We start from the raw sequence: 23,417 nt of genomic DNA, 5'->3' as shown, positions 1-23,417 counted from the left end.
GTCCGTCATCCACAGATCCCCCCATAAGTGTCCGTCATCCACAGATCCCCCCATAACAGTGTCCGTCATCCACAGATCCCCCCATAACATTACTGGCAAAGGGGGGGGCTGTTATTACTGGCAAAGGGGGGGCTGTTATTACTGGCGGGGGCTGTTATTACTGGCACAGAGGGGCTGTTATTACTGACACACAGGGGCTATTATTACTGGGGGCTGTTATTACTGATACAGAGGGGCTGTTATTACTGGAGGCTGCTATTACTGGCATAGGGGGCTATTATTACTGGCACGGGGGGGGGGCTGTTAATACTGGCACATGATTGGGGGCACTATAGGGGCATCTACTGAGGCCACAAAGAAGGGGTATTTTATATGGTCTCTCTGTACAGTACAATTTTATACTGGGACACATGGTTGGTACTATGGGGAAGGGGGGAGAGGAGTACTGTGGGGTCATCTACGGGGGGCACTAAGAAGGGGTATTTTATACTTGCAAATTATGGGGGACACTGAGGGCATCTACTGGAGCATTTTATACTGGTACATTATGGGGGGCACTAGGAGGAAGGAGGGTGTGGAGCACTATGGGGTCATTTACTAGGGGCACTATATAGGGGTATTTTATACTGGCACATTATGGGGGCACTATGGGGACATTAGCTCAAATGGGGGCATTACAAGGGGGTATTTTTTGCACTGTCACATTATAAGGAGAATTATTACTACTGGGGGGGCATTATGGTGGGCTTTATTACTCCCCCATGGTATGACCCCCTAGTAGCAGCACCAGCCTCTCCCTGCTCTGCTATCCCTCTGCCCCTTCTCCAAATCCTTATGAAATCTTTCTCATTAGGATAAAACACAACATCAGCTCCGCCGAGCCCCCGGCCAAAGTGTGGAAATGGCGTCCGAGATCCCCAAGGGCCAAGCCAAGTAACTGTAAGTGTTCATGTGAAATATGTTTGTTATACACATATAGCATACACTGTGCCACACAATATTTATTTATTTTTTTGAGGGGGGGGGGGGGGCGCCACAAGGTTAGCTCGCACAGGGTGCCTGAACACCTAAAGCCGGCCCTGCCCTCCTCATTCAGATTTCAAAGCAATACATTTCTCTCGACCCTGCTCAACATATCCCCAAAGACTCTAAATCCACGATTGAACTTTAGGATTACAGAAGTAAGGATGGAACATTTTACAGGTCTCATAGTATATATACTGGACCAGCTTGAGGCTATTTGGTTTTAATGGAATAATACTCTCTGCTGTATGGTCTTTAGACCTGATGTCTGTGGTTGCTACATTTTTAAAAGTAGGCATGGTTTAGCTGGGAGGGGAGGGGGGGGGGGGGCACTGACTGCCCCGGTCATACTTAAGGTATATAAATTAAGGTGAATAAGAAAGATGAATCCACTATCCAGTATCATATAAAATCTTCAGGTTTTATTGAATCCTCTTAAAAGCCATGTAATACACAACAGCAGTCATAAATTTACTTTTCTTTTGCAGAAATACCAAAAGATGTGCCAAATGTATTTAGAGACGCGCACCTCTAAAAGATTTGGTACGTTGTCCCCCCCTGTTGAGTTTATTCTTTCATATTTTTTCGATTGACTGGTATGCTTCTTACTGCACTCTTTCTGGACTTTTTTTTATGTTTGTACAAAGTATACTATTTCACTTAGTTTTGGATAATTCTTATCTTTGGATAATTCCATTATTTAGGCTAGGTTCACATCTGTCAGGAATGTCTGTCACAAATTCTGGCAAAAAAGCAGCAGAAAATACCATTAGATGCTGCAGTATTTTGTCTGGCACAGTGTCAGAATCTAAAATGGTAACTTGACATCCCAACTATTATCGGTGGGATTTCGTACTTCTGTTTTCCTGTTCTTATACCAGAACAGAAAAATAGAATTTTACCGCAGATGTGAACCTAGCCGTATCTTACTTTCCAATCTATTGTGTGTTTGTTAGCTCATAGAACTAATTGCTTCTAGGTTTACTATACTGTTAGTCATGACCAGTGTCGTGAACTCGCGCGGTGGTGCTCCCGTGGCATGTCCTGTCACTCCATGGCAACACTGCTGGCATCATTGTGTTGCTGTAGCAGCAGGCCCAATGATATGGCAGCTGCTCAGCCTATCAGGGAGCAGAGGCGTCAAACCCATCAGGCACGGTGCCAGTGTCATGTGCTCTCTGCCAGAGGGAGATTTAAACAGGCAGCTGCTTGCGATTGGTTTTCTTAGCCTTACTAACGTTTATTTGATACCTGGTTCTCTGACTTGCGGCTAGTTCCTGACTTTTCACCTGACTAACGTTTATTGCAGGACATGATCTCCTGCCTCTAACCCCATCTGGCATTTGACTGTGTGTTTATATTTTGTCTTGGTTCTGACGTATTTCTCTGGTTAGGACTCTGGCCTGATTTGACTTTGCTTTGGATTCTGATTCAGTCCTGGTTTTGCCTGTCTGTCATTATGTGCATTATTTTCACCTTTTGTATGTTCCCTGATAGGGCCCAGCACCTAGTCAGGAAGGGACTGTCATCCAGTTGTGGGCCGTCACTTCAGGACGGATCCCACAAGTCGGTAGGGATAGTGATGTGGGCGAGTTCAGGGCTTCACCATTCCCTACCATGACACACAGCGTTTTAACTCCAGCACCAAAACTGCTTAGAAATTCCCCTTTTGATGCAAACTTGTAAGTACTAAGCTGCAATATCTTGCCCCCAGCTACAGTAGCAGTATGCGCTCAAAAAGCAGAGAATGTGCTGGACTTGATGCAGATTTTTGGTGCGGATTCTGTACTGACAATATGCAACAACTAAGGCTAAGCGTTTTTTGCGGATCCGTCATGGATCTGCAAAAACGCTTCAGTTGAAATAATACAATCGCATGCATCTGTCATGACTGTATCCGGTTGCATTATGTCTTCTATAGCCATGATGGATCAGTCTTGAACAACATTGAAAGTCAATGGGGGACAGATCCAACTTCTATTGTGCCAGATTGTGTCATAGAAAATGGAACCGTCCCCATTGACTTACATTGTGTACCAGGTTGGATCCGTTTGGCTCCATTTAGTCAGGCGGACAGCCTGGTGTCCGCCTCCAGAGCGGGATGGTGACTGAACGGAGGCAAACTGATGCATTCTGAGTGGATCCTTATCCATTCAGAATGCATTAGGGCAAAAATGATCAGTTTTGGACCACTTGTGAGAGCTCTGAACGGATCTCACAAACAGAAAGCCAAAACGCTAGTGTGAAAGTAGCCTTAACATTACAATACATGTGAGTAATGTTTATAGCAGCACTTAACTTTCATTACTTCATTATACACATGTGACTCCATCATTGTAGACTTTACAGAAGTTTAGGGTACTTTCACACTTGCAGCAGGACGGATCCGGCAGGCTGGTCTCCCTGTCGGATCCGTCCTTCCGCAGTTTCGCCGTATCACCGCTCCATCCCCATTGACTATAATGGGTACGGGGGCGGCGCTCTGGCGCAGTACGGAAGTTCACGGTCAGAGACCGCCGGACTAAAAATTTGGGCATGCAGGACTTTTAGTCCGGCAGCCTTTCGCCGTGCACTGCCGTACTGCGCCGGAGCTCTGCCCCCGTCCCCATTATAGTCAATGGGGACGGAGCGGTGATACGGCAAAACAGCAGAAGGACAGATCCAACAGGGAGACCAGCCTGCCGGATTCGTCCTGCTGCAAGTGTGAAAGTAGCCTAACAGAGGTTAATCAAACTCACCATTTGGTGCATTGCTACACAGAGTTTTATTGATGACTTGCTTAGGGAACAGGAGAGCTTCATTAAGACCAAAACCTAAGAAAAAAAATATAAATGATTCAAATTATATGATGAATCATACCTTTGGATTGCACATAGAATGGCTACATCAGCTAAATTTAAGGAACATACAGAGTTTGCAAGTAACGGTAAGTTAATCAGGCCTGGGCCAACTTTTAGGCTGGACTATTTTTGAAACAACCCTCCCGTGCTTAGTATAATTGTTTTCATTGTACATTTACGTCTGCTTACTTATATTATTGAATCCACTAAACTGGAAGGTTGAAGGGTGGAATGAGTGAGAAGAAGCCTGTGGAGACACTGCATAATGAGTCACCTGATTTGCCTTCGGTAAACCCATAGGTGAGAGGTGCCATCACAATATAACCTCACAAATCCATGATAATGTTAGTTGGGAGCATATCTTACACTGACACAGGAAACCATTGCCACTTTCGAGTAGTTTTTAGGAATAACCTATTATAGCCATGGGAAGGGACATCTTGAAGCAGTGTGGGCTGTGCAAGTTGTCAGTTCCGGGGAGTCTACTGGGGACTGTGGGAGATCTCAACCAAGAGGAGCCAAGGAAGCATGGATTGTAGGAGGCTTCAACTGGGGAAAAGTGTTACCCTGGGTTCACACCTGAGCGTTTCTGAGACGCGTTTTTATGCGCGTTTTTTGCAATAATAAACGCGCGTTTGACACGCGTTTGTGTAATTGACTGCAGTGTTGTCCAATGAGCAAATATCCCTGTCTATATGAAGTTTGGTCAATCATAGGCCTTTTTCAGCATGTTGCTAAATCCAAAACGGGCGTTCGAACGCGCATTTTCAGTGTCAAAAACGCACAAAATACAAGCGTTGCACGTTCCTATTGAAGTCTATGGGCCAAAACGCGCGACAAACGGCCAAAAAAAAGCTCAAGAACTTGTTTATGCGTTGGGCGTTTTTCAGTGCGTTCGAACGCGCTGTAAAACGCGAAAATGTGAACCAGTCCCATAGGGAAGCATTGGTTTGCATCGGTTATGAGTTTTACAGCGCGTTCGAACGCGCTGTAAAACGCGCAAGTGTGAACTTAGGGTTATAGCTGGGAATGGGAGGTGCTGTGTCAAACAGCAGTCTGAGGAGAAATTTTCAGTCCTACAACATAGTAAGCTGAACCGGAGTAAGAGAGGGGTTGACTGGAGAGAAGGCTCCTAGGAACAGAGCCAAGCATGTATGGTTTCTCTCCTCCTGTTTAACAGATAATAAGGGGACGGTGTGAAGACAACACTGATCTATGGTCTCTGTGAAGCTAACAATGCTGCCAAGTCAAAGAGGTATTCCTATCTGGGCATTTTTGGCATATCAATAGAATATACCATAAAAGTCAAATAGGTGCAGGTCCCACCTCTAGAACCCACTTCTAACCCAAGAACAGAGCTCCAAAGTTAATGAAGAGCAATCCCCACATGTAGACGTGTTATTCATTCACTGCTATGAAACTCTGAATACAGCCAAGTGCCCTATGGGGCATCTGAAATAGCCAAGCTTGCGTGCCCGCAATTCACGTTCCGTGGATCCATTCAAGTCAATGGGTCTGCAAAAAAAAACGGAACACATACGGAAATGCATACGTATCCATTCCGTTTTTGCAAAACCATCTATTGAAAATGTTATGCCCAGCCCAATTTATTCTATGTAATTACTGTGTACTGTATATACCATACAGAAAAACGAAACAGAAACACAACGGAAGCAAAAAACGGAACAATGGATCTGTGAAAAACGGACTGCAAAACACTGAAAAAGCCATACGGTCGTGTGAAAGAAGCCTAACCAAAACAGTCTGATACTGTTTAAAGAGTAACCCTTGATAATAATCTTACAAATTACCTACACGGTTGTTCCAGCTACATAGAAGAGTTCATATTTGTAGAGCCCCAAAACAAGATTTGAGGGCTCTCAGACACAAAATTAATGCAAATCATGGCATAAAACACATGCATAGTTACAGACAGACATAAACGAAACACACATTTTCTAAATCCTGACAAAAATCCTTGAAATTCTGCAGCCAGTATGTGTCTTTTACTCAAATTGACTGGAAAAAAAAATCCACAGCATTTTAATTATTGGCACAGAGTGCCTGCAGTTTCATGCTTATCAAGTACAGCACGGACAAGCCTAATTGGATTGAGCGCTATTGAAGCCAACTCATCTGTGTGGCAGCAACCAAGGACAAACTTACATTCACATTGATTGCTCTATGATCCTGTATCTGCTTGCAGAAGCAGAATTCTAACACAATGGTATAGAAATATTAAACTTTATTTAATCTAATTTATATTAACCAACAGGAAGTTGAAAAAAATCTAAAAAAAAAGTTGCATCTGCATGCAAACTGGTGTCAAATGTATTTTATTTATTTATTTTACGCACTTATATAGCGCTACTATATTCCGCAGCGCTTTACAGACGTTAGTATCAATCTGTCCACAATCTAAGGTCCCTATCAGTATGTCTGTGGGAGGAAACCCATACAAACCCCATGCAGATGTTGTCCTTGGTTGGATTTGAACCTAGGACCCCAGCCGCTGCAAGGCACCAGTGCTAACAACTGAGCCACCGTGCTACCCAAATGGAAGCCACAAAACTGAACCAAGAACACCACACCTTCCATGACAATTAGAGAAAAGTGGTGTGTGTCATTAGATACATTTGTTGCAAAATTAATTAAAGAAACAGAAGTACAAGAAATTAAAGGGATGTCCAGCCTTTTTTAAGTGATGGCCTATTACCTCTATTCATCATTGGCCTCCATGGTTCAATCTTGGCTTATTCTATCCATCTTAAAGGGGTTGTCCAGCCTTTGTTAGGTGATGCTTCACTAGCTGATTAGCAGTGATCAGGCACCTTACACATCCTACAATCAGAACTTGTCACTGGAACTACACTGCAACACCGCAATAGGCAGCTCTTGTCACCACAGTGCTTCTCCCACTGAAGTTACTGGGAGTAATGCAGAAGTGAAAAGCACTGTACATGACAATGTTTACAGTAGCTCAGGTGCCGACTTCTGGCAATGGAGCTTCACAGAACAGCTGATCGGCGGGGCTACAAGGTGCCGAACCCCTGTTGTTCAGCTAGTGATGGCCTATCCTGAGGATAGGTCATCATTTTAAAAAGGCTGGACAACCCCTTTAAGACTGACACAAAATACCATTGAGGCCAATGAGTTAGCACAGAGGCCTTTTTAGCCTGACATAATTGTATATTATATGGATTAAAGGAAATATTTCATGCCAGCATACCCTTTTATCTTACGGCATAACTGTTGATTTATTAAGGAAACTCCATTTTTGACGTGAAAATATTGATTTAATTAATACTAGGTAAGTTTTAAAGTTAAAGCAGTTCATCTTAAATGCTATTTTCTTTTTACAATTCAGCATGAAAATGTTGTTAAAAATACCCCATTTATTGCATGCTAGCCATACTTCATTATAATGTCTTACATGCTAAATATCCCCCATTTGTTAGATACTAGCCATACTTCATTATAATGTCTACTAGAGTTGGGCGCAAATATTTGTACCGCGAATATTAATCGTGAATATCGGCACTTCGAGAATTTGCGAATATTTAGAATATAGTGATATATATTAGTTATTTCGAATATTCTAGATTTTTTTTCCATCAGTAACCTCCCTTCTTGCTTGTGGGCCAATGAGAAGGCTGCAATGTCTTTGTCTGAGCTTAGCAACATCCCTAGCCACCGATAGGAAAGTTACCTACCCCTTACTATATAAGAACCTCCCCAGCAGCCAGTGTATGCAGATCTGAGAGAGACAGCAGTGTCATTGCTGTGCTCTCTGCTTTCCTGTGTAATTACATTAGCTAGTTAGTTCGTTTATATACAGTACAGACCAAAAGTTTGGACACACCTTCTCATTCAAAGAGTTTTCTTTATTTTCATGACTATGAAAATTGTAGATTCACACTGAAGGCATCAAAACTATGAATTAACACATGTGGAATTATATACATAACAACAAAGTGTGAAACAACTGAAAATATGTCATATTCCAGGTTCTTCAAAGTAGCCACCTTTTGCTTTGATTACTGCTTTGTACACTCTTGGCATTCTCTTGATGAGCTTCAAGAGGTAGTCACCTGAAAGGGTCTTCCAACAGTCTTAAAGGAGTTCCCAGAGATGCTTAGCACTTGTTGGCCCTTTTGCCTTCACTCTATGGTCCAGCTCACCCCAAACCATCTCGATTGGGTTCAGGTCCGGTGACTGTGGAGGCCAGGTCATCTGGCGCAGCACCCCATCACTCTCCTTCATGGTCAAATAGCCCTTACACAGCCTGGAGGTGTGTTTGGGGGTCATTGTCCTGTTGAAAAATAAATGATGGTCCAACTAAACGCAAACCGGATGGAATAGCATGCCGCTGCAAGATGCTGTGGTAGCCATGCTGGTTCAGTATGCCTTCAATTTTGAATAAATCCCCAACAGTGTCACCAGCAAGTCACCCCCACACCATCACACCTCCTGCTCCATGCTTCAACGTGGGAACCAGGCATGTAGAGTCCATCTGTTCACCTTTTCTGTGTCGCACAAAGACACGGTGGTTGGAACCAAAGATCTCAAATTTGGACTCATCAGACCAAAGCACAGATTTCCACTGGTCTAATGTCCATTCCTTGTGTTTTTTAGCCCAAACAAGTCTCTTCTGCTTGTTGCCTGTCCTTAGCAGTGGTTTCCTAGCAGATATTCTACCATGAAGGCCTGATTCACACAGTCTCCTCTTAACAGTTGTTCTAGAGATGTGTCTGCTGCTAGAACTCTGTGTGGCATGGACCTGGTCTCTAATCTGAGCTGCTGTTAACCTGTGATTTCTGAGGCTGGTGACTCGGATGAACTTATTCTCCGCAGCAGAGGTGACTCTTGGTCTTCCTTTCCTGGGGCGGTCCGCATGTGAGCCAGTTTCTTTGTAGCGCTTGATGGTTTTTGTGACTGCACTTGGGGACACTTTCAAAGTTTTCCCAATTTTTCGGACTGACTGACCTTCATTTCTTAAAGTAATGCTGGCCACTCGTTTTTCTTTACTTAGCTGCTTTTTTCTTGCCATAATACAAATTCCAACAGTCTATTCAGTAGGACTATCAGCTGTGTATCCACCTGACTTCACAACGCAACTGATGGTCCCAACCCCATTTATAAGGCAAGAAATCCCACTTATTAAACCTGACAGGGCACACCTGTGAAGTGAAAACCATTTCAGGTGACTACCTCTTGAAGCTCATCAAGAGAATGCCAAGAGTGTGCAAAGCAGTAATCAAAGCAAAAGGTGGCTACTTTGAAGAACCTAGAATATGACATATTTTCAGTTGTTTCACACTTTTTTGTTATGTATATAATTCCACATGTGTTAATTCATAGTTTTGATGCCTTCAGTGTGAATCTACAATTTTCATAGTCATGAAAATAAAGAAAACTCTTTGAATGGGAAGGTGTGTCCAAACTTTTGGTCTGTACTGTATAGTATAGATAGTTAATGGGAGATAGTCAGTGTAGGTTAGATAGTCATACATACATGCTACAGACATAGTGCTGTGATGTCACAAGTTCACAACAATACTTAGTGCACCGATCACTAATAAGTAGTCAGACCTGTTAAAATGTGAAGTTGCACATATTGTGCCAAAATATTCTCATCATTAGTGCCGATTTTCGCCATAGCGAATATATTGGAGCACTCTATCTGCATATAAAGCTATTGTAATGTTCTGTCGTGCCAACCATTTTCTCGAGTTTCAGGAAACTTCTAGTAGCTTGAAAAATGTAGCATAGTGACCCACGCCTGTATTGCGTGCGCATTACGTGAATATTATATTGCCGATTTTCGCATTCAAGAAAATGATAGCGCATTCTCGAATATATGACGAATATTCGCCCAAACATTAGTGAAATATCGCAAATTCGAATATTGCCCTTGCCGCTCATCACTAATGTCTACCTGCTGAGGTGGTTGCACATGCTCAGTTCTATCCTTCAACTGCCACCAACCATATCTACTGTTAGCAGCTGTGACAGTGACAGGAGAGAATACCCCCCTGAGATGCTAGCCTAAAGAGATCTAACCGAGGACATGAAGCAATGAATGGAGGGGCTGGACTTGCACATGGAGGTACAGAGCTAGTTCTAGCTTTGTTATAAACAGATTGCCATTTATTTTATGATATCTGATTTGCATGGGTTACATCGATCATGGCATAACCCCTTTAAATGTAATGTATTAAAATGTTGCAATAAAGTGCCACTTGTTTTTGTGTCTGGCTTTTTATTTATAAATCTGTTTACACTGCATTTTCTTGTCTGTGATCCAATGTACTGAACAAACACCGTTACCATGGGGACAGCACAGACACATCTATCATGCTGGGTGTTTCAGCATCGCAGGACCATGTGATCTCAGCAGTGCTCTGCCTAATTGGAGTGCGGGCTGCTTGGCTCAGCTGCAGAATCAGCCAGAGAATCTTTGCATTTGACACATTTTGCAGTAGCCCTGCAGACATGGTGATTGCTTTCTTTCATTAAGTAAATTGTACAGATTTCAGGACCTGTCTGTATATTATCTTTTGCTTAGTTCTCATGTGAGAGTCACAGACCCTCATGTACACCCGAAATGTTGACCTAGTAATCAAGTCCTTGTTGTGTCATACACTTAATGCCATGCTGCATCCTATCCTGTATACGTTCTCTGCTAACTAACAGCAGCATCATACCTTCCCTCTACAGTCACACCTCTCAAGAGAGTAACATCTGCCAACACAGCTGTGCCTAGCGTTACCAGCTTTCACCCCCACACAGTGCATAATCATTTCTTCATTTTACTATCGAGTCATTGCTACATGCTGCTTTTGCCTCCTTTTTTTTGCTCCCCCTAGACATCAAGTCTATATTTACCACCTACGTCATTACATACGTCTGTATTCACCCTTTCAGTGATGCATGTCTGCAGTCAACCACATATGACATCTATACCTCTTTCAAATATTGGTTACTTCCTACAGCTTTGCAGAAATCTATTATATATAATGCCTTAAAACCATGCAGCACACATGTAGAAAACAAGTCTATTGATAGGAAAATCACAGAGAGCATTCGCCTCATTATCACGATAGCTACATTTCATTCATTCAGTAACAGATAGAATAAAATCGTTATTGCTACACAATATATAATGTAACATACGGTGATGTATGTCACATTATACAGTATACTATGTATTATCACTGCAGCATCTACATCAGCAACTCGTGATATTCCCCAAAGGATATTCTATAGAATGAAAAAAAATCATTGAATGAATTCTATTGTTTGTTGAAAAATAAAACCATCTTATAATAATGTAGCATAACACGTACAAAGATATATGATACAATGTGACGTGGTGACATTGATAGTAATCCACTGTGAAGTGTTCATTGTCAAGGACATGATAAATGTTCTACACTGGCCTTATGAGAATTACAAAGGCAAAGCACAACAAATTATTTAATTCTGATGATTTACCTGTATTCCTATTATTTTATAGTTTTATAAAAATAAAAAATAAACTCAAATCTAGAGTGCATTGCTCTATGGAAAGCAAATAGGATGTATACAAGACATTTACTTCCATATATACATAGCAGGCATAAAATTATAGCTAGATTCGATAGATGGATAGATAGATTAGGACTTGCACAGTCCTACCCCTACCTTTAGTCTTTAGATTTGAGCCTTGCTTCTGCACGGCAGAATTTTCTGCAATTTGAGGATCCTTCATTTTCCCTAACAAAAGGTTGTGCTGAAATCACTTGATGCTCAATGATTGCCTGGAAAACTGCACAGGCAGCAGCTGAACCAACACAGGTGGAGAAAGAGAGCGAGAGCGAGCGAGCGAGCAGGGGGGAGAAGTGTGGTGGTACAACCTCTCCTGAAGTCTATAGTATAATAAAGCTGATACCCCCGACTGCAAACCATTTGGTATAAAGATAGCAATTTTTGCAAACCTTTTGGTCCTAGTCTGACAGCTATTCTCAAATAATTAATCAGTGCTGATATCATGTAGAAAATGCTCCCTGTATAATTTTCATTTGTGTTAGTCCTCATGCACACGACCATATGTATTTTGCGGTCCGCAAAAAATGGATACGCGAAAAATTTAGCGGAACGGAACAGCTGGCCCCTAATAGAACAGTCCTATCCTTGTCCGTAATGCGGACAATAATAGGACATGTTCTATTTTTTTGCGGAACAGAAATACGGACATACGGTAACAAAATGCACACGGAGTACCTTACTTTTTTTGCGGACCGATTGAAATTAATGGTTGTGCATACGGTCTGCAAAAAACAAACAAAAAAAACCCAGAACGGATTGAAAGAAAATACGTTCATGTGCATGAGCCCTTAGGGTACGGCCACATGATCAGGTTCCCTGATGCAATTTTTGAAGCCAAAATCAGCAGTGGATTATAAAAGGAGAGAAAGTAGGACAGATACAACTTCTCCTCTTTTTTTGAATTCACTCCTGGTTTTGGCTTCCATAATTGCAAGCAGAAACCTTATCATGCGGCCTCACCCTTAAGGCTAGGTCTACACGACGACATTTGTCGCGCGACAGGGCGCAACAGTTGTCGTGCGACTTTTTGTTGCACTAATGTCGCGCGACAATTTTTATAATGGCAGTCTATGGTGTCGCACTGCAACATGCGACATGTTGCGACTGCGACGCGACAGTCGCAGAAAAATCCATCTTGAATCCATCGCAGCATGTCGCATGTTGCAGTGCGACACCATAGACTGCCATTATAAAAATTGTCGCGCGACATTGGTGCAACAAAATGTCGCGCGACAAATGTCGTCGTGTAGACCTAGCCTAAGTGTACGGCCACATGGTCAGGTTTCCTGATGCAGTTGCAATCCTTTAGTGCTTATTCACACATCCGTGTGTGTTTTGCGGATCCGCAAAACACGGACACTGGCAATGTGTGTTCCGCATTCTGCACACCGCACATCACTGGCACTTAAAAGAAAATGCCTATTCTTGTCCGCAATTGCGGACAAGAATAAGACATGTCCTATTTTTTTGGGGATTGGAATTACGAACCCGGAAGCGGAGGACCCCATTTTCGGATCCGAGCCGCACATCGTAGAAATGAATGGGTCCGCAATTCTGTTCCGCAAAATGCAGAAAGGAACAGCGGACGTGTGAATGGAGCCTTTTACTTTCTCTCCTTTTATGATCCACTCCTGATTTTGGCTTCCAAAACTGCATCAGAAAACCATGTGACAATACCCATAATCATTATGCCTGCTATATGATATACACTCACCTAAAAAATTATTAGGAACACCTGTTCTATTTCTCATTAATGCGATTATCTAGTCAACCAATCGCATGGCAGTTGCTTCAATGCATGTAGGGTTGTGGTCCTGGTCAAGACAATCTCCTGAACTCCAAACTGAATGTCAGAATGGGAAAGAAAGGTGGGTTACAACAGCAGAAGACCCCACCGGGTACCACTCATCTCCACTACAAATAGGAAAAAGAGGCTACAATTTGCACGAGCTCACCAAAATTGGACTGTTGAAGACTGGAAAAATGTTGCTTGGTCTGATGAGTCTCGATTTCTGTTGAGACATTCAAATGGTAGAGTCCGAATTTGGCATAAACAGAATGAGAACATGTATCCATCATGCCTTGTTACCACTGTGCAGGCTGGTGGTGGTGGTGTAATGGTGTGGGGGATGTTTTCTGGGCACACTTTAGGCCCCTTAGTGCCAATTGGCCATCGTTTAAATGCCACGGGCTATCTGAGCATTGTTTCTGACCATGTCCATCCCTTCATGACCACCATGTACCCATCCTCTGATGGTTACTTCCAGCAGGATAATGCACCATGTCACAAAGCTCGACTCATTTCAAATTGGTTTCTTGAACATGACAATGAGTTCACTGTACTAAAATGGCCCCCACAGTCACCAGATCTCAACCCAATAGAGCACCTTTGGGATGTGGTGGAACGGAAGCTTCGTGCCCTGGATGTGCATCTCCATCAACTGCAAGATGCTATCCTATCAATATGGGCCAACATTTCTAAAGCACCTTGTTGAATCAATGCCACATAGAATTAAGGCAGTTCTGAAGGCAAAAGGGGGTCCAACACCGTATTAGTATGGTGTTCCTAATAATTCTTTAGGTGAGTGTATATAGAAAGATCATAACTAGTGTTGATCGAGCATGCTCTGCCGAACACCAGTTCGGCTCGAGCATCTCGATGTTTGGCACATGGCGGTATTTGGCCGAATACCGCATGTGCTCGAGTCTCCTCCCCGCACGTTTCTTGTGTGTGTGAGCAGCCAGCAGAGTGACAAAAGCTGGAGTGTGAGCTGAACAATCAGAACATGATTTCTAATCTGCCACCACTCCCATATTTTCAAGCCCACCTCCACAAATTGGCTGCTAATGTTTTTATAAATGTATGTTTTAATGTAACTGTGAAGCACTTTGGGCAACAACATTGCAATTAAATGTGCTATATAAATAAATAAAAGTTGAAATGCATTTCTCACTCTATGAAGCTTGCCATGTGTACTTTTTAAATTTGATCAATCAATTGGTTAGTGTAATGTTTACTATCTTTACTCACTCCAAACACTCCACACAGTTACTCTGCCCATTCCATAAAGTTACTCTACCCAGTCCAACCTTTCCACAGTTACTCCAGCCACTCCAACCACACAACAGTTACTCAAGCCACTCCCGTTGTAGACTACTGGTGGAGGCAAGAACACTTCACACAATTTCCCCAGAAATTGTAGCTTATCTAGTTACCAATACAACTGTTACCAAAATTGTACACGTCTATATAACTTATATCATTTATTAATAGTTAATCCAACATGTAATCTATGACGCTAAGGGATCCTAGAAGGCAACCCGAACAAAATTATATTCACCATAGAGAACCTCCCCATATGATCCAGAATTTGAATCCAACTTAAATCCAACTTTAGGCTACATGCACACCAGCGTTGTTTGTTTCAGTGTCCGTTATTTAATTTTTTTTTGCGGATAGGATGTGGACTCATTCATTTCAACGGGTCCGCAGAAAATGTGGACAGCACACCGTGTGCCGTCCGCATCAGTATGTCCGTTCCGTAGCCCCGCAAAAAAAATAAATAGAACATGTCCTATTCTTGTCCGTTTTAGGCCTCATGCACACGTCGGTTGCTTGTTTCCGCGTCCGTTCCGCACATTTAGCGGTTCAGATGCGGACCCATTCATTTCTTTGGAGCCGTTGAAAATGCGGTTAGTCCACCTTTTGTTATCCGCGTCCGTTGTTCCAGTCTGTCAAAATAATACAACCTGTCCTATACTTGTCCGCGAAAAATTGTTAGCAGACCCGTTCAAGTCAATGGGGCCGCTAAAAATGTGGATGCACAACCGTATGTCATCCACGTCCGTGTCCGTTTTTCTACAATCAGTTGCATGGCAACCTGTCTGCCAGACTTTGTGCCAATAAAATAAAATAAATATATTACAGGAAGTTGAAGGTCACAGGTTATGCAGATTGATGATCGCTAGGCACCTGAGATAAAAGTTTGGAGTTTAGTGTGGCAGTCAGTGGATTGGGCTTTTCTGCAAATGTAGAAATATTGATCACATTGGTCCAGGAGAGGCCCGAACTATGGGACACTCGGACAAATGCCTTCCAGGACAGAGTTCGGAAGGAGGCGGCATGAGGGCAAGTTGGTCGGAGCATGAGGCTGCCCGAATGGGCAAAAAGCAGATTGCAGAGGGCGGGCAGATTTAGGTAAGTGCCAGCAATGTCGTTGTACTGGCCCTGTGTTGTCACTAATGATGTAGCTATTAATTCCATGAGGTCATAATACTGCATATTTTGTGGCCCGGCTTCATTTTGTATTGGCCTGTACATGGTTTTTGAAAGAGTCGTTTACTTTATACCATACCCCATCATTTTTTTTTACTTAAAATGGCTGTCCCTACAGCAAACAGTAGTCATGTATAACCTGTATGTGCATTTTTTATTTGGTGACACGTGTCCCTGTTGTAATTGAGCATACAATAGTTGTCACTATCCCATATTATAAAGTATTATAGTACAAATGGCTTGCACGACTAATCTCCTCCTTCCTGAACTTATTGTACATTAGTATACCCACACCTGCACTACTGTAGCATGTGATGTATAATCATTTTCTGACATTTCTATTAGTTGGCAACTTGATTTAGCAAAAATTTTAGCTTTGGTATTTGTCCTGTTATTATTTAATACAGTCATGTGAAAAAATTAGGACACCCTTTGAAAGCATGTGGTTTTTTGTAACATTTTTAATAAAAGGTTATTTCATCTCCGTTTCAACAATACAGAGAGATTAAAGTAATCCAACTAAACAAAGAAAACTGAAGAAAAGTCTTTTCCAGATCTTCTGTAAATGTCATTCTACAAAAATGCCTATTCTAACTGAGGAAAAAGATAGGACACCCTCACATGTATTCCCTCTTAAATTGGCTCAGATCTCACACAGGTATATCACACCAGGTGCACATAATTAGTAGATCGTTACTCTGCATGTTGAATGAGGCTTGCCCTATTTAAACCTCAGACATTTAGTTTGGTGTGCTCCTGACTGTTGAAGTGAGAGTGAGCACCATGGTGAGAGCAAAAGAGCTGTCAGAGGACTTCAGAAAAAAGATTGTAGCAGCCTATGAGTCTGGGAAGGGATTTAAAAAGATCTCAAAAGATTTTGAAATCAGCCATTCCACTGTCCGGAAGATAGTCTACAAGTGGAGGGCTTTCAAAACAACTGCCAACATGCCCAGGACTGGTCGCCCCAGCAAGTTCACCCCAAGAGCAGACCGCAAGATGCTAAAAGAGGTCTCCAAAAACCCTAAAGTGTCATCTCGAGAACTACAGCAGGCTCTGGCTACTGTTGATGTAGAAGTACATGCCTCTACAATCAGAAAGAGACTGTACAAGTTTAACTTGCATGGGAGGTGTGCAAGGAGGAAACCTTTGCTTTCCAAGAGAAACATCGAGGCCAGACTGACATTTGCCAGAGATAAAGTTGACAAAGACCAGGACTTCTGGAATAATGTTCTTTGGACAGATGAGTCCAAAATTGAATTATTTGGACACAACAGCAGAGGACATGTTTGGCGTAAACCAAACACAGCATTCCAAGAAAAGAACCTCATACCAACTGTGAAGCATGGAGGTGGAAGTGTCATGGTTTGGGGCTGCTTTGCTGCAGCATGACCTGGTCAGCTCACCATCATAGAATCCACGATGAATTCTACTGTGTATCAGAAGGTGCTTGAAGAACATGTGAGACCATCAGTTAGAAAATTAAAGCTGAAGCGGAACTGGACCATGCAACATGACAATGACCCAAAACATACTAGTAAATCAACCAAAGATTGGCTGAAAAAGAAGAAATGGAGAGTCCTGGAATGGCCAAGTCAAAGTCCAGATTTGAATCCCATTGAGATGCTGTGGGGTGACTTGAAAAGGGCTGTACGTGCAAGAAACCCCTCAAACATCTCACAGCTGAAAAAGTTCTGCATTGAGGAGTGGGGTAAAATTTCCTCAGACCGATGTCGAAGACTGGTAGATGGCTACAAGAACCGTCTCACTGCAGTTATTTCAGCCAAAGGAGGTAACACTCGCTATTAGGGGCAAGGGTGTCCTATCTTTTTCCTCAGTTAGAATAGGCATTTTTGTAGAATGACATTTACAGAAGATCTTGAAAAGACTTTTCTTCAGTTTTCTTTGTTTAGTCGGATTACTTTAATCTCTCTGTATTGTTGAAACGGAGATGAAATAACCTTTTATTAAAAATGTTACAAAAAACCACTTGCTTTCAAAGGGTGTCCTAATTTTTTCACATGACTGTAGTTGTTTTTACTATTTTTATAGTAATTTTTATGTTTGATTTATTTACAGTGAAACAGACAAAGACCAGGTGGAATAGTTGCCGGGATCAATTCTGCGTGATTTAAATGCCAAAGGCCATAGTGGGGAAGACGGCTCCAAGAAAAGGCCCTACTTCTACACGGCCCAATTGCAGTTTTTGCGGCCTGTGATGGATTTGAGGTCGTAAGTATTTTTGTGGGGAAAAAAAAATTATTTGCAGGTTATTAATAGTTCATAATCTTGGTTAACAATAGTGATAAGCGGGAGGTGCCATATTCGATTTCGCGAATATTCTTCAAAATCGAATATTCATCATTAAATAATATGCGATTTAATTAATCGCGTATTGCGATTTTGTGTATTTTACGAATATTCGCCATATTGCTATATATTCTTGTTGACGAATATGACGAATATTCTAAAAAACAAAGTTATAGCAATATAGCGAATATTCGTAAAATACACATATAGACTGCAATTTCACTAATGTAGTGCTATAATCTATTTTTTTGTCAATTTTTTTGTCTCTTTCTGAATCAGAAAGGGACAAAAAAAATTTGACAAAAAAAAAGATTATAGCACTACATTAGTGAAATTGCAGTCTATATGTGTAATTTACGAATATTCGCTATGTTGCTAAATATTCCTGTCTTACAATATGACGAATATTCTAAAAAAGGAATATATAGCACTATATCACATATAGTAGTTTTTTAGAATATTAATTAGTACAGTTATTGCCCTTCGGCATACTCCTCCCCGACAAGCTTCCCCGTCACCATGGGAACGCCTAGTGGTTAGAATATACCATCGGATATGAGTTTTCTAACTCAGATCCGATGGCATACTCTAACCACCAGGCGTTCCCATGGTGATGGGGATGCTTGAAGTTAGAATATACCGCCAGGGTGCTGTGATCCGCGCAATTAACCCCTCAGGTGCGGGTTAATTGCACTGATCACAGCGCCCTGTGCACCCTTGCCCCCACCTCCCCAGTATTAAAATAATTGGTGGCCAGTGCACCCTAACCCCCCCCTCCCCCCAGCATTAAAATCATTGCTGGCAGTGGCCAAAGGGTCCACCCTGGCAGTGGCCACAGGGTCCCCCTTCCCCCCGTCATAGGTGGCAGCAGGCCGTTTCCGATCGAGTCCCATCGTAATGTCAGGGCTTCGATCGGTTACCGCGCAATTAACCCGCACCTGAGGGGTTAATTGTGCGGATCACAGCGCCCTGGCTGTATATTCTAACTTCAAGCATCCCCATCACCATGGGAACGCCTGGTGGTTAGACTATACCATCGGATCTAAGTTAGATCGGGAAACTCAGATCTGATGGTATATTCTAACCACTAGGCGTTCCCATGGTGACAGGGACGCTTGTCAGGGAGGAGTATGCCGAAGGGCAATAACTGTACTAATTGGGGGAAAGAAAATGAATAATCTATAAAACGAACATATGTGATATAGTGCTATATATTCGTTTTTTTTTTATATATTCGTTTTTTTGAATATTCGTCCTTTTTTACCATCTAAACTCTTGATTCCTTCCTGCTTCTTGCTTGTGGGCCAATGAGTCATCGCTCTCGATCAATTCCAGGATAATGTAGAACGTGATCTGGTTGAATTAGATAGGGTGTTTCAGAGCAGGGATGTAAGTGACAGTAAGAATAATCTCAGCCAGTGAACGCAGAGCGTTAAAAGAATTGAAGAGGATGTCCGATATAATTGTGAGAAAGGCTGACAAGGGGGGAGCGGTGGTCATCTTGGACAGACCTGTGTATGCTGCACAAAATGAGCTTATGCTCTCTGACCCCGCTACCTATACCAGGTTGAAACAGGATCCCACCGCTCCTTTTCAAACCCTTTTGAGGAGTATTTTGGAGGAGGGACTGGATAGTGGATTTTTGGACCAAAAACAATTTGATTATATTTTTGTTTCTCATCCAGTGGTCCCCATTTTCCATTCCCTCCCCAAGATACATAAAGAGGGATTCCCCTCCCCTATGCGCCCCATAGTTTCGGGAATCGGGTCATTCTCAGAGAACCTGTCATCTTGGGTGGACAGTATGCTGCAGCCACTGGTACAGTGTATTCCTGGTTTTCTGAAGGACACTGCTTCAGTTTTACAGGTCTTTCATTCTTTTCAGTGGTCCTCTGATTTTTCTTGGGTTTCAGCTGATGTTGCTTCTTTGTACACGGCCATCCCCCAGGATCTTGCCATCATTTCTTTGGGTTGGTTTTTGAGTCTTTATTCCAATTTTTCATTACCCTTTAGAGACTTCCTCTGCAAAGTTGTATTATTTCTTATGCAGCACAATTATTTTATGTTCAATGGGAGGTTTTTCCTCCAATGCAGAGGAGTCTCTATAGGGGGCCGTTTCTCACCATCGCTTGCAAACATTTATATGGCATGGTGGGAACATAATTTTTTATTTTCTGATTCCAACCCATGGAATGGGTCCATCCGGTGCTACATCGATGACCTGCTCTTCGTTTGGTCGGGCGATGTGGCGGCCGTACCATCATTCGGATCCTTCCTTAATGCTAACAACTGCAATTTACGTCTTTCTCTAAATTTTCACAAGACCTCAATATCATTTTTGGATTTGTGTTTGGTGGGGGGTGGCCGGGTGCAGAGTCGCGCGTATAGAAAAGAAACCGCAGGAAATACCATCCTGCATGCGGGATCCTGTCATCCCGCACACACTGTCAATAACATCCCTAGGGGTGAATATATCCGCGCCCTGCGTAACTGCTCCTCTAGTGAAACCTGTATTGAAGAAATGAAGACTGTTACCACTCTTCTCCTGGCCAGGAATTACCCTAGCAGACTTTTAAACCGATCAAAGAATATGGTTTCCACTATGTCTCGGGATAATCTAATTTTCCCTAACAAAACGCCCAAGCTTGATCATAAAGAGAAGCAACTTATTTTTTCTACGAGTTATAGCTGTGAATTTTCACAAATATGCAATATTGTCAAAAAACATTTTCATCTTCTCAAATATTATCAAACCTAGGGTGATGTTGTAAAAAGCGGTGTCAAATGCGCTGCCCGACGTGCTGTCACTGTGGCAAATATGGTGAGCCCCTCTCTATATCTATATTTGCAGATAAACCTGGATCCCAGCCCACCTGGCTGAGACACATAGGAAATTTTAAATGTGGGCATAAAAAAATGCACATGTTGTTCATATATGAGGATGGGCTCGCATATTTTGTCCACTAGCAATCATACCACTCATACTGTCCAGCAATATATCAATTGCAACACCACATATGTGGTATATTGCATAACATGTTCCTTGTGTAATTTACAATACGTGGGGTGCACATCAAACTGTTTAAAGGTTCGGCCCGGCCCACCATTTTACAGGGGAGCCCTGAAATAGCCCAGCAGCCTCAGCCCAGGCATCCCACACAATGTCCCACACTCTTGGGATTGCCCGAGTCATTGAGTTCCTTGCCCAGAGGAGGAGTGATGAACAAGAAGAGTCTATGTTGAGGGGCCTTGCTCCATTACTGAGGCAGGTCCCTTTAGAAAAACATCATGAGTGTCTAACTTCTATGGGCCTTGTCATAAAAATGTATGCCTCCCCTTACCAGGGAGACATACACACGCAAATTAATGATATGTGTTGCCACATATTGAGCCTCCCACTTCCCCAGCACGGACGCAGCTACCCCCAGCCTCCACACCCACCTCAAGGGCCATTACCCCCCCAACCATACCAATGGTCAGAAGACCCAACACCCCCCTTGGCCAGGCAAGTAGTCAGCCCAGTTTTGCAACAGGGGCCCCAGATTCTGGCGATGTACGCCCAGGCTCATCATATGGGCCAGGTTCCTTTATGCAAGACCTTTTCGACCTTTAATTTGATAGTGGTTAAATGTTATATTATTTATTATATTAATACATTATGGGATTGTCTGGGATTTTAATTTGCGTTGACCATGTTTTCAGTAAAGTTTATGTAAAAACTTTCTATTGGCCTGTGTTCATTTTTTCAATACACATAACATTTACAGTTCTACACATTTCTCCACTAAAGATAGACACGCACAATAATTCTACACATTACTCCATTAAACATAGACACGCACAATAGTTCTAAAAATATCACTTTATTTATAGGAGCATAATCGGTATTTGGATAATGTGAACATGAGGTATTAGAAGATTTTTTTTGGACCATATAGGCAAAATACTAAAGATGTTAATCACCTTTAAATTTTGGTGAAAACATAATTAGTATTTATATTTACTTTGAACTATGTTATGGCAAAACAACTCAGCCCACAAGCCCACGTCAAGGGTCCTTATTCTCTTGCGAGTCCCTACACTCAACTACCACAATACATTTCCATAATCTATCTTAAAAATAATAGAAAGCTAACAAGCCCAGAAGATATCAAACCTCTGTCATGGCAAGGACCCCTCTGGGCTGAAAAAGTAGTCTGCATAGAGTTCCGGAACTGCAATGCCTGCAGTTCCAGGTCGTCTATGTAGGGTCCTAGCCAAACCCAAACCTGCTGACGTAGGAAAATCTTCCATGTCAACAGAAGAGGAAGCCTCCTGAATCCTGGTGAAGTTGTGTAGAACAACACAAGCTTGAATCACCAGCATTCTCGGGATCCATCTGTATAGATGCAAAAACACCGTCCACTTGCTAGAGAGTATTCCGAAAGCGCACTCAACATACCGACGGTCACGAGTCAACCGGTAGTTGAAAATACGCCTCATTACATCCAAACCACACTTTGGGAAGGGCCACATAACATGGTTAGTCAATGCAAACCCTTCATCCACCACAATGATAAATGAAATCGGCGGACCTGCATATCCAGGCAGTCTTCTGGACTCGGGCAGGGCAAGCTGGTTGGCACGAAGCCGCTCACCCATAGAGGACATAGATCACATGAATACCACCTTAAATAAATAGCAGACCACACGTTTTAATTTTGGAATAAAAGGCTGTGTTGCTTTTTTCGGTGTTACCAAGATTAAGCAACCAATAAATATTTAATAAATAAACCAAAAATATTCACCAATAAATATTAAAAACAATGATGAAAATATTGACCACTAAGTCTACCCAGCTTTAGCTGGGAGACGATTTCCCCCAAATAAGCAATATGACTAAAGAATAAGGGAGGGAGGGTGGGGCACAGGTCCTGGTCTTTTTAAAACTGCAGCTTAATGACAGGGAGTCTCTTCTTTTAAACTTGCAGGATTCCCGCCGCCGGATGTCACCACCAATCAGATGATTAGAATCTTCCCGCTGCTGGACAGCTGACCAATGAACAGCTGTCAATCCACTGAAGACGTCCAAGACCAGCCGGAGCCGGATTTTACCAGGTAAGCCTGAAACACAAAGGGGGGCGGGGGGGAAGCAGCAGCCAGCCCAGAATCACCTCAGCCAGCCATAACAATAAAACCAACTGACAGAAAAGTGATCATGTCCCCATGCTTCCCCCAAGCTATTCGCTCTGGGGGGCCCCTCCATGGAGGACATAGATCACATGCATACCACCTCACATACCTTAAATAAATAGCAGACCACACGTTTTAATTTTGGAATAAAAGGCTGTGCTGCTTTATTTGGGGTTACCAAGATTAACCAACCAATAAATATTTAATAA

The 23,417-nt window shown here is 42.5% G+C and overlaps 1 protein-coding gene across 1 annotated transcript in view; it reads left to right on the top strand.

Annotated features, from left to right (window-relative positions):
- The first annotated feature begins 888 nt into the window (after positions 1–888).
- Positions 889–23,417, top strand: part of LOC122945830 (putative methyltransferase DDB_G0268948) — a 219,575-nt gene continuing 197,046 nt past the window's right edge. Inside the window, exons 1-3 of the mRNA XM_044305057.1 lie at positions 889–939; positions 17,806–17,958; positions 23,007–23,133. The gene's annotated coding sequence lies outside the window, so the exon portion shown is untranslated. The remainder of the gene's footprint in view (positions 940–17,805; positions 17,959–23,006; positions 23,134–23,417) is intronic.

The sequence above is a fragment of the Bufo gargarizans genome, chromosome 8 (assembly GCF_014858855.1).
Source record: "Bufo gargarizans isolate SCDJY-AF-19 chromosome 8, ASM1485885v1, whole genome shotgun sequence".
NCBI lineage: Eukaryota > Metazoa > Chordata > Amphibia > Anura > Bufonidae > Bufo > Bufo gargarizans.
Note: the sequence above shows the minus strand (reverse complement) of the source record. Positions and strands in the feature narration are given on the sequence as shown.